The sequence below is a fragment of the Pollachius pollachius genome (assembly GCF_949987615.1).
Source record: "Pollachius pollachius genome assembly, chromosome: 14".
Lineage (NCBI taxonomy): Eukaryota > Metazoa > Chordata > Actinopteri > Gadiformes > Gadidae > Pollachius > Pollachius pollachius.
Genome location: NC_136947.1, coordinates 22,451,542 through 22,463,955, shown reverse-complemented (window position 1 = coordinate 22,463,955; position 12,414 = coordinate 22,451,542).

The following is a 12,414-nucleotide window of genomic DNA, read 5'->3' as shown; positions in this document are numbered from 1 at the left end:
TTGTCAAACATTTTTAGAATGCTTTTTGGGAGCGTTTTAATGTGATTATCATTTCTACGAGATACAGTCACTGCATCAGCAGTTTCCTCTCTCCATTCTTCCACTATACTGAGAGTTCAGAGCACCCGGGCACACATATTTGAATAGGCTTGGCTTTTTCATAAATGAAGGGAGTTGTTTGAAAAAGATTAGAAAAATATTAATGTAGTGAAGAGAGCTTTGGTGGAGCTAGAGGGGGAAAAGTATATTTGCATTATTCCATTTTGACTGGGTGCATCAGGGAATGGGATGTTTTGTGCGACACTGGCTGCTTTTGCTCAGTAAATGCTACTCACTCGCCCCTACACTCGCCCTCTCTCTCTCTCTCTCTCTCTCTCTCTCTTTCTCACTCTCACTCTCTCTCTCAAACAAACAAAAAAAACCCACACACAAACAGACACGCAGACGCCTGGTACACACACACACACACACACACACACACACACACACACACACACACACACACACAAACACAAACACACACACACACACACACATACAGACACACACAAATGGATTTTCTTTGTGTGTGTGTGTGTTTGTGCGTAATCATGCGTGCGCGTGTCTGTGTGAACATTAAATGGTCAGCGTTATAAGGAAAATTTCAGAAATGGCAGGTAGTTATGCAATAATTCATTCCTATTGTTTTCCTAAAAGCGTAGCTGACAGTTCAGGTTGTATTGTGGTTATACTCAGGGTTATGTATTTAAATGTTTCTTACCAAGATCAAAAAAACGTTTGTAAGGTTTACTGTCAATTCACAGCAATGTTAACATTTTCATCGGGTAATATGTGTTGTTGATGGCTGGTTTAAGCAGCTTCATGATAATAATTAATAATTGCTGATCATCAAAATCAATTAAATTAATTTTGTACATTTGTACACGTTTGAGGAAATGCCTCATAGCCATATTTACTGTCATTCTACTGCTCTGAGACAGCTTGCAGGAGCAGCTGTTGGTTTCCAGCTCAAAGTGATGTGTCTGGGGAAAACAAGTGCAAACATCGCAATTAAATGATTCTTCATTAATGCATTACATTATGCTGGAAAAATGCAACCCAGTATCACACGATTTCAAGCTTATAGTCACGAAAAATACTATATTGAGTCTTGTCCAGAGCACGATTTTCTGATTTTTTTTCATGCTACACAAAAATAAATGTCAACCCTTGAATTTTGAATGGGAACATTTCTCTGACTTTATCGTGCTGGACTGAAAGATGTTTAAACCAATGTACTTCAGATGTATCACCTTTATAGTGCACTTCACTAATTTACTAATTCAGAGATAAAGGATTTAGCTGGCTTTAACCCCAAACAACAGTTCTTCTCTAAACCACAGCCCACTCGTTGCCATGACGACGCGTGGCAGCTGAGCTGCAGTAAATGGTTTTATAAATTATCACTTAAATGATCAATTAAAAAGAAAGTGTGACCGACATCTTCAAGCACACATCCGACAGTGTGTTCACTTCTAGTGGGCTGAAGAAGACGGCAGCCCACAAGTAGTGAATAATATTTAGAGTTGTCCGTATAATGTAATAGATAGACAATAGAGATGCTTAGTTAAAGGTTACTCACACCTTTTAGGACGGCAGTAGGTGGCCCACCGAGATGCCTATTTAAGTTACTCACACGTTTCAGGCCAGCAGGTGCCCCCCCCGTAGGTCTTTCGTTGTCTAAAGATGCATTACTACATGGCATTCATCGTTTGGACTTATTACAGAAAGCATGGTTTATTTACAGATCCTAAACGATATAACTGAAATAACATAAATTCTAATCGGGATTAACAATTAATAATAATAATCTAAAAGGATAGATAGAAGAGTTCCAATTTCTGAACCGGCATTCGATGTAGACTCTGTATTCGCATAACAACTCTTATCAAAGCGTTTGTGCAGTTTGAAGTTCCCCAAACTTTGACAGCTGCTGTAACACGGTGCAATGTTGACTGCCTCTCCACGTAAACAAGCCTCACAATCCCATAATACGGACACGCTGTCCTCGTTTCACTGTCTTTTGTGAAGCTGGTGATAATTAGCTGCCATTGGATTCCTATTGACAAACCACTGCCGCTAGCGGTTGTATCCATGAAGGGTTGGCCCACTCCCTATATGCCCTCAGCTCAGCAGAGCATTGTTTCAAAGTACAGGACGTCATGTCATGTGTCTCTCAGGTTGGAGGATAGGGGGGTGAACCCTGGTGAAAGGAGCCCTTAATGGCATCCTCTGTTGACCGCTATGCTTAATTAACACACCAAAATACTGGGGGGAAAAGAGGACTTCACACACTGGCTCCTTCTTCAGACAGCACCATCACAATAAAAAGTACCTTTTCAAAGATCATGTGAATGCTACCTTTCAATGATGCTTCTGTGCTGTAATGCTCATCTGTACATTGCATTAAATTCCAGCTTAACATGCGTGTAGTAATAATATGTACTGACAATAATAAGCTGTCAGCACATATTCAAGAAACTGGAGTGTTTAATATATATTTAACAAATCATTATCTTGCATTGAATAATATTGTTCCCATAACACCAGTCTCTTTCTGTAATGGTTAATTTTACTATCCTTTTTTCTCTTTCTATCACTCTCTCCCTTTCTCTGTTTCTCTGTCTTGCTTTTACATGAAATCATGTATTATTTTATAACATGTGGTTTAGAAATGAATAGAAATAGTAGTATAGAATGGATCCATTTAATAGAAACAACCAACCGTATAGAGTTACTGATAACAGAATCTCTTGGATAACAAACTGTGGAACAAAAGCCAACTGAGGATTATATGGGTATTACACACATATTAATTCCTACTCTATGTATTTTCCTCTGTTGTTCTTTCTCATACCAGGCAATCGTACTATTACCTCAACAGAAAATGTTCTGTCGTGACTTATATGACTGCTGCCACTGCTAAAACCATGCAGCTTGCATGTTGTTTAAATCATTGTCTTTGTGTTTGGTAGTCATCTGAGATGTTATGTTATGTGTTATTTAATGTAACTGATGATGTTCTTTCTAAGGGTGGATTGGATATAATCACTGAACCAATAATCCGAAAATAAAATGCCCATTTCTCGCTAGAAATGTTATCAAAACGTCAAGAAGTTACGTATGCTAATAACTACGGCGGCAACAACAAGGAAATGATATAGGGCTTGAACACTTCGGAGCACAGGAATTTCAGTGGTAGTTATGGTGTTTTGGACAATGTTTAGTAATTATTCTGGAAATCATTGGTCAATATAGGGGAACATTGTTGTGTCCGTGTGATTCATGGAAATAATAACCCAAGGCTCAGGTATTTCATGTGTATTACGGATTCTCTTACAGACAAAAAATCCCATGATGAATCTGATGCAGAGGCCCTATAAGGGCAGAACACAACCAATAAACACACACACAGTTGAACCAACAATTCCATATAACAACATAATTATGACATCTAGGATATTTGGAATAAAGCAATATGAGTCTCTTCCTGCATTATTCATTTTTTTTTTTTTTGAGACTTGAAATTGAACCTGCCCCTATATTACTTTGCTGCTTAAGATGTAACCATATATATGGCCGTGATGCAAAACTAGATGTTGTCTTTCTTTGCATGGTTGTACGGTTGACCTACAGTTGCACGAGAGATGTGGACAAGAATTGTAAAATAAGAAACTCTGGGGCTTTAGCTCACACAACATTCTATCTAGATTGACAAGCAGTTCTCGTCTAGACTGAATCTCTCACGGTAGCGTTGTCAAGTTCCTTTCTTAGCTCATACTTCAACTGTCGTCGACCAATGTCAGGCAAGTGGGCTTTACAGTTATATGGAAATTCCTCTTAATCATCTCTTTGCTGTTTTTTTTCGTTCTTCTTCCTTGATACTACAGTGCTCCAAAGCAGGAATTCATTGCTGTTCATGAATAATTCCAAAGATCAATCAATCAAGATCAATCTCCCCATCTTAATCCTCCAGATGTTGTTGGCATAGCCATGCCAAGCTGTTTAATTGAAGGTCAATTTGCTTACTCAGTGAGGTAGGCGTTAATCAAAAAAGTAACACATAACTTAGAATGTATGCACATTCATTCTTGTGAGTTAGCAGCATGGTATATGGCTTGTGCTCATTGTCAGTTGATGGCCACTTAGGTCACTGTGTTTAAGTGTTTAATTGGGCCTTTGTACTGCTGGAAAACGATATATTTATATAAATATCCAGTGTGTTTATTGCATAACATAGATCTTGCACATAGAGAGGTTTGTTTTATTTATATGCACAGGAAAAGGCTGTTTTACACTGTTTAAATATACTAACATGTGGCCCCAGTCGGGTCCTCATGGGGTGTGAACCCAGCACCCACTGCCATGAGGCTCTCAGTGCATTAACATTGATCTGAGTCACAGCAAATAAAACACAGCAAAGCCAACAATTAGGGCCGGACTCGCTGAAGTCTATGGCCAAAACTCATCATATTCAAACTGTAATGGCTTTTTAATTAAAAAAAAACCTGTCAACCAGGACCTTGCAGATCATAAACTAGCCCTTGAGATCCTAACTGAACAAAGGAAACATTATTGGCTTTGTATAACGAGAATAAAATCGGATTTCTTCCGACTGCCAAACCACCTTGCAGCAAATGATGATTGTACATGCTGCCTGGGTGGCTGCCAACCTCCCCCTCCACCTTGGGGACCCTAGAGGGCCCCTCCAGACGGGCGGAGGCGTCAGCAGGACTCGGTAGGGCCCTCTCCCCCAGGGCTACGGGGCCTTCCCAATCCCCCTGGTGGAGCGCGGGGCCTTTGGCTGGCGTGCCGGCAGGCAGAGGTGTTCTTAGCCTGGGCTGTGTGGGCTGACCCCTGGAGGGGTACCCGCAGACGGCGGCCTGTGGCTGTCGCTGTACGGCCTGCCCTGTCCTCCGCTGGGCTCCAGGCTGAGTAGCTGCTGTCCTGCATGTGCCGGTAGGGGGATTCATCCACTGCCACTGACACCATCAGTAACAGAATGTGTCCTAAGGGTGGGTTGAGCCTCGATGCACACTGACCAATAATGAATGACCAATAATGGTCTAACTGCTACTAGCAATTCAATGTTGTGTCTGTTGTCAAGATAGCTTTGGCCTTAGCTTGTTAGTGTGTTTTAACATTACAACATCAATTGTGCAAATACCCCAAAACAATGCCCAGCCATGTGATTTGCTCTACCTTGCATTTGGCTTTCCATTTGTCCCTCTTTTTGGCACCTGCAGGCCGGTGGTCCTCACCAACAGCCTGGCGCTCTGCGTTAGCTTCATTTGCCATACCCATTCATCTTTACGTCGTAACCAACAAACACTTACTCCTAGCCTGAATGGACCGATTTCTCTTCCCACTGAAGAGATTATCCATTTTAACTATTTTCTTTATTAGAGCAAACCTTTCAGCATTCGGAATAAATTAAAATGAAATAATGATATTCCAAAAGGCTGGAAATTCAACTATGCTCATAATGAAGAAATAAGTAACAATTAACAACTCGAGATAACTCTTATTATGGCTTTCACTTGGATACTTTTGGGTAACTTAGGTAAGTTAGGAAACTCCCTAAACAAAAAAGACTATTTGGCCGCAGCTCTAATGGATACTCAGGGGCATGAGATAGTCAACACATGTGCTATGCGTTTGACCAATCCCAACAGATAGGGCCAGCTGGCCAATCAGAGCACACTGGACTTTTCGGGATCGAGGTTCTTAAAGAGACAGGAGCTTAAACACGACATAAGCTGAGAGCGGTTCTGCAGCCATGTACAGTGTGAAAATGATAGGATGATTCTAAAATTTCAACAAGCATGAAAGTCTGGCCCCAAATAAAACTTTCATCCACAAAAAAAAAATAGATATATGAGTCCTTTAAAAACAATGCAACCTTGGAGTATGCTGACACATCCCCCTTGGGTTTGGGTGGAAATACAATTCACTCCATACAGGAAGGATGAGGGACAGAGCTCCACAATATAGACCAAAGAATGACAACACAGGCGGACAGGAAGTCAGAGTCAGGAAAAAGAAATGGGGGGGCTGGGGGTAGGTGACTGGTGATGGGGAAACCACAGGCAGTAACAGGGTCCATTCCACAGATAGCCAGACGACAGATTTGCTGCAGATGTTTTAGACTGATAGTAGAATTTGTTGACCGCCAGGTGTGTCTGAGGACAGTGTGCGCTTCATCAACCTTGCCATTGTCATATTACTTCCTCAAACGGAAAGAAGAAAAAACTTGTGTTATTTTGCATGAAGTTGCAACGAGCATATTCAAATTTAACTTGTTTTTTTTATGAAAAGCCTATTGAGACTTTATTGCTCATTGTATAAGTGACATTTTGAATCAAAAGTGAATGCAACTGAAAGCCCAAAGCACAGGGGGCATGTTGGGACAAACACAAAAATAACGTACGTTTTTTTGTCTTCCATAGACCCAAAAATGTTTTCAGGGCTCACTTCAAAACAACATGATCGAAAAAATGTTGTAGGGTCGCGCAACAAAACCAAAACACACTGTGTGTTTTGGGGTTAACAGCTGCATCCCTGGCTTTAATGAGCCAAAGCCTCTTCTGGTCTCCCAACGGCAGCAGTAAAAAGGAAAAGGGTAAAGAAGAGAAAGCCTAATAAAGCATTGTTGAGACCATTACCCTGCTGGTTTCCCCCCACCACTCAAACAACACTGGGTCCTTGGTGGCCTGGGAAGGACAGACCATCAGGTCCTGTACACATGTCAGAAACATCATGGAAGTAGGCATCGCTCCTCTCTGTCCCACTGCCGTCCTGCTGGGTGCTGTGTGAGTGGTCTGCTAGATGAGAAGAGGAGTGTGTCTGTGTGTGTGTTAGTTTTGGGGGGGTCATAGTAGTGAGGTGAGAGGGTAGTGGAGGGAGAGGAGTCAGATAAAGTAGGAAGGGAAAAAGATTTACAAAACATGGTCCAAGCGTTTATGAGACCACGGTTTTGCACCTCCCGTTGTGTGGAAGCCAGAGCATAGAGAAAGGATAAAGGAGTGGCTATGGCCTGCATCAATGACTTGAAAGAATAGCGTCAGGGTTGATCCATTTTATTAACAATAAACTAATTAGCTCAACTACCTTATTTGTCAATGTAGTTATATATCTTTTGAAAAGACAGAATGCAGTGGCCACTGCAAATGATGCAGTCTTCTAACATCTGTTGAGTCCATACAAAATGGATTTTAAATTGCCAATGGAATTAACTTGACCAAACATCAAGTGGTGGCCTGTAGCCTACTTGGGTAAGGGTTAGAAAAAGTTTTGCTGAATATAGGCCACAAACTAACCAGACTGATGACTTGTGTTGAGGCGAACCATCAATCATCAGTATAGCCCTAAAACCAAATTGAAATACTACTGTGAACCTGCTCATCTTGCATTTTTTTGTATTGATTAGTAATGTGTAATTCATATTTACCTGTGCATGCCACACACAACACACACACCTCTCACACACACATGCCTCTCTCACACACACACACACGCACGCACGCACGCACGCACACACACACACACACAAGGAACCTGAGAGTTCCCACTCAGCTTGCTGTCTGTTCCAGTGTTACCTGTAGAGAAGATAAATACATCAAGCCTCCAAAGCTGTACAGAATAAAGGAAAGCGAACAATTTGTGCAATTAATCTTCTCAGTTTATGAAACGTTTCAGTAAAAAATGTCTGAAACAGCTTTGCATTGATAAAAAGAAAAGAAAAAAAAAAAGCACTATCAACCATTTTTGTCACCAGCATTTTTCATTCCTACTTGTTTTTCATTTTTCATTCCCCTGACTGGGTAACAGAGCCACCATCCTCTTTGAATGTTTTCACTCAGTAATTCATCCCGGAGAGATAAAAAGCAGAGCTATTAAAGTAAAAGAGCTCATTGGAGAGACTCACCGCTGCACAACAAAACAACTGTTGGTAACTTGGATTGGCAACAAAAAGAAGTATGCAACCGTAAACCTTCATCCTGATTATGTGATTCTCACTCAGTCTGTTCTCGCTCCTGTTTGAGTCAACCTTCAAAAACCTGAAAAGTGGATTTTATTGTACATGAAAATGGGCAATAATAAATTTCCACCAATTTGAGGTGTCCTAACATTGTTAAAAAAAAATTGAACCATTCAGATCTAACAACCAAGTGACTATCATTTCAATCCACCAACAACATACAGTGGGGCAAAAAAGTATTTAGTCAGCCACCAATTGTGCAAGTTCTCCCACTTAAAAAGACGAGAGAGGCCTGTAATTTTCATCATAGGTAAACCTCAGCTATAAGAGACAAAATGAAAAAAAAAAATCCAGAAAATCACATTGTCTGATTTTTTAAGAATTTATTTGCAAATTATGGTGGAAAATAAGTATTTGGTCACCTACAAACCAGCAAGATTTCTGGCTGTCACAGACCTGTAACTTCTTCTTTAAGATGCTCCTCTGTCCTCCACTTGTTACCTGTATTAATTGCACCTGTTTGAACTCCTTATCAGTATAAAAGACACCTGTCCACAACCTCAAACAGTCACACTCCAAACTCCACTATGGCCAAGACCAAAGAGCTGTCAAAGGACACCAGAAACACAATTGTAGACCTGCACCAGGCTGAGAAGTCTGAATCTGCAATAGGTTAGCAGCTTGGTGTGAAGAAATCAACTGTGGGAGCAATTATTAGGAAATGGAATACATACAAGACCACTGATAATCTCCCTCGATCTGGGGCTCCACGCAAGATCTCACCCTGTGGGCTCAAAATGATCACAAGAACGGTGAACAAAAATCCCAGAACCACACGGGGGGACCTAGTGAATGACCTCCAGAGAGCTGGGACCAAATTAACAAAGGCTACCATCACTAACACACTACGCCGCCAGGGACTCAAATCCTGCAGTGCCAGACGTGTCCCCCTGCTAAAGCCAGTGCATGTCCGGGCCCGTTTGAAGTTTGCTAGAGAGCATTTGGATGATCCAGAACAGGATTGGGAGAATGTCATACGGTCAGATGAAACCAAAATAGAACTTTTTGGTAAAAACTCAACTCGTCGTGTTTGGAGGAGAAAGAATGCTGAGTTGCATCCAAAGAACACCATACCTACAGTGAAGCATGGGGGTGGAAACATCATGCTTTGGGGCTGTTTTTCTGCCAAGGGACCAGGATGTCTGATCCGTGTGACGGAAAGAATGAATGGGGCCATGTATCGTGAGATTTTGAGTGAAAACCTCCTTCCATCAGCAAGGGCACTGAAGATGAAACGTGGCTGGGTCTTTCAGCATGACAATGACCCCAAACACACCGCCCGGGCAACGAAGGAGTGGCTTCGTAAGAAGCATTTCAAGGTCCTGGAGTGGCCTAGCCAGTCTCCAGATCTCAACCCCATAGAAAATCTTTGGAGGGAGTTGAAAGTCTGTGTTGCCCAGCGAAGGCCCAAAAACATCACTGCTCTAGAAGAGATCTGCATGGAGGAATGGGCCAAAATACCAGCAGCAGTGTGTGAAAACCTTGTAAAGACTTACAGAAAACGTTTGACCTCTGTCATTGCCAACAAAGGGCATGAAACAAAGTATTGAGATGACGTTTTGTTATAGACCAAATACTTATTTTCCACAATAATTTGCAAATAAATTCTTTAAAAATCAGACAATGTGATTTTCTAGATCTTTTTTTTTCATTTTGTCTCTCATAGCTGAGGTATACCTATGATGAAAATTACAGGCCTCTCTCATCTTTTTAAGTGGGAGAACTTGCACAATTGGTGGCTGACTAAATACTTTTTTGCCCCACTGTATGTGTTATCCAGGGCATATAAAGACTGGGACCAGAAGATAATATCTTTCTCTCCATTGAAACTCATTCATATTTTTGATCTCATAGGTCCCATGGGCTCTACCGGAAGGGGCGTAACTTCGCCACTCTATACCTCATATCATCTATGTGTTGAAAAATGTTGGTAAACTTTCTTGGTATAAACTAAGTTTTAGTTAATGCGAGTGCTACTCGTTTAATTACTTAGCACTTCAAATACAGGATAGTGCCATACTGTTCCAAATCCCTAAAAATGGCTTTAAATACTTGGGCATTAATATCACAAGGAAACATTTTCTCCTCTATTTGACAGATTTCAACTAGATCTGAAGGAACGGAAAACAAATAACTTTTCGGTGGCAGTGAACTGTTTTAAGTCGAATGCGCTCCCTCAAAATATGTCCCCTAGAGCTGATTGGTCCATCTACTTTTGGGGTTTAGGAAGATGGTTTGAACAGGAGCGAGGCAGGAAGGATCTCTGGTGAGAAACTGAAATGGGAACTGTTGGATCACAAGTCTCACGTAGCTCTTCCAGCCTTCTACTTATCACAATTACACTTATACATATGCAAACACAAACACAAACAAGCACACTTGCATACACAAGATCCTATCTCTAAAGCGTTACCTTGTCTGTGTCAGGTGAAAGGATGAGACCCCCCCCCGTCTTCAGGGACGGGGGGGGGGTCTCACGTCTGTGTGTCTGACATCCTACATCTCAGAACCACTGAACCAATAAGCAGCATGGGAGCTACCCACAGCTATTAAACAAAACAAAATGGCATATTGAGACAGATATTTGCTATTCTATATGCCCAAATTATTGCAAATTATTGCACAGAAATGATTTACTGCATCTATTTTGAATGTGTCATTCATACAGGAATTAATCAGTTTAGATATGATGATCATGAATTCCACATGCAGATGTGTAAAGCAATGTTTAATTTGAGGCAGGACTGAACAACACAACTACAACTGGTGGATTCTGTATCATATGTGTGGTATAATACTGGTGTTAATATTCAGCAAGGGCTATACAAATAAGTTATAAGAGATATCGTGAAATCTAAAGCTTTTAAAGATGTTTCAATTATTATTTTTGTTTATCTGATCCCATTCTACTTTCTGTTTGTGTAATGACAATGTCTGTTTTGATGACTAAATTATGGCTAGTGTTTCAATAATTATTTTGCATAGTTCAACTTTTTTCAGCCAGTAAGTTTGGAAATACATTTGGGATTGTTTTACTTGGGTCACGTAAGTTACGTTTTTTAATATATTATTTAAAAAATATTATATATTTAGGCTCCCTCCTGAAACATTGATTGAAGGGCCGTATGCATAATAGGATAGCAAAGTTATAATAATGATTTAATAATTTATGTTATTCAGCCATTCCAATTATATATATTGTCACAACTTTTGAAGATTAAAAACTCAAAAGCACATTATGTATTTGTTTTTTTACATTAATTGTATGTAGTTCTGCATGTGAGTATATATATATATATATATATATATATATATATATATATCTACAACTAGTTTTTTTCAAATTGCTTATCCTATTACTAACAATTAATCAAGTAACTCAAAAAATAAAGTAAACAAATCTGCATCATTGATAAAAGTCCTTCTCAATATCACAATGTTTACATAAAATGATTAACAATAAAAAAAAGATACAATTTCATTGTGTTGTCTTGTTTCCATTATTTAGGGTTCAGTGTTCAACTGTTCAGAAATGTTCACAAGAAACCTTTGACCAATGAAAACAAGTTGCTTGTTTTCATTAATTAAATATGAAATATTATATACAAAATCATGATGCAATAATATAAACATCATTTGAAATATCCATCTCTAATTCAAAACAACATAGTTAAAATCATTGTAGAATGTACAATTACTGTCTTGGGTTAATTTATTTGAGCTACTCTAGTTCAGAAGGTGAAAGGCGAGAAGAGAGAGGGAAACACAATGTCCTATCATACAGTTCAGTCAGTTCTTGTCAGGGTACTGGGTTTGTGCTTCATGTGTTGGACTTTTATGTTGGTTTTTCGGTGGTATCTCCTGGGCTTGAACTTCCTGTGTTTGTTTGCAGTCTTCCATGTGCTTCAGTTTGGTTTCCCTTGTCTTGTGATTCTGTGTCTCCGCCCCTCACTTGAGTCCCGCCTACTATCCTCGTCATTTCCTTGTTCCCTGCCCTCCTGAGTCTAGTTATTAGTTTGAGGTTGATTGTTGTCTTGTGTAATGTTCTACCTTGTTCCCTGCCCTCCTGAGTCTATTAGTTTGAGGTTGATTGTTGTCTTGTCCGATGTTCTACCTTGTTCCCTGCCCTCCTGAGTCTAGTTATTAGTTTGAGGTTGATTGTTGTCTTGTCCAATGTTCTACCTTGTTCCCTGCCCTCCTGAGTCTAGTTATTAGTTTGAGGTTGACTGTTGTCTTGTCCGATGTTCTACCTTGTTCCCTGCCCTCCTGAGACTAGTTATTAGTTTGAGGTTGATTGTTGTCTTGTCCGATGTTCTACCTTGTTCCCTGCCCTC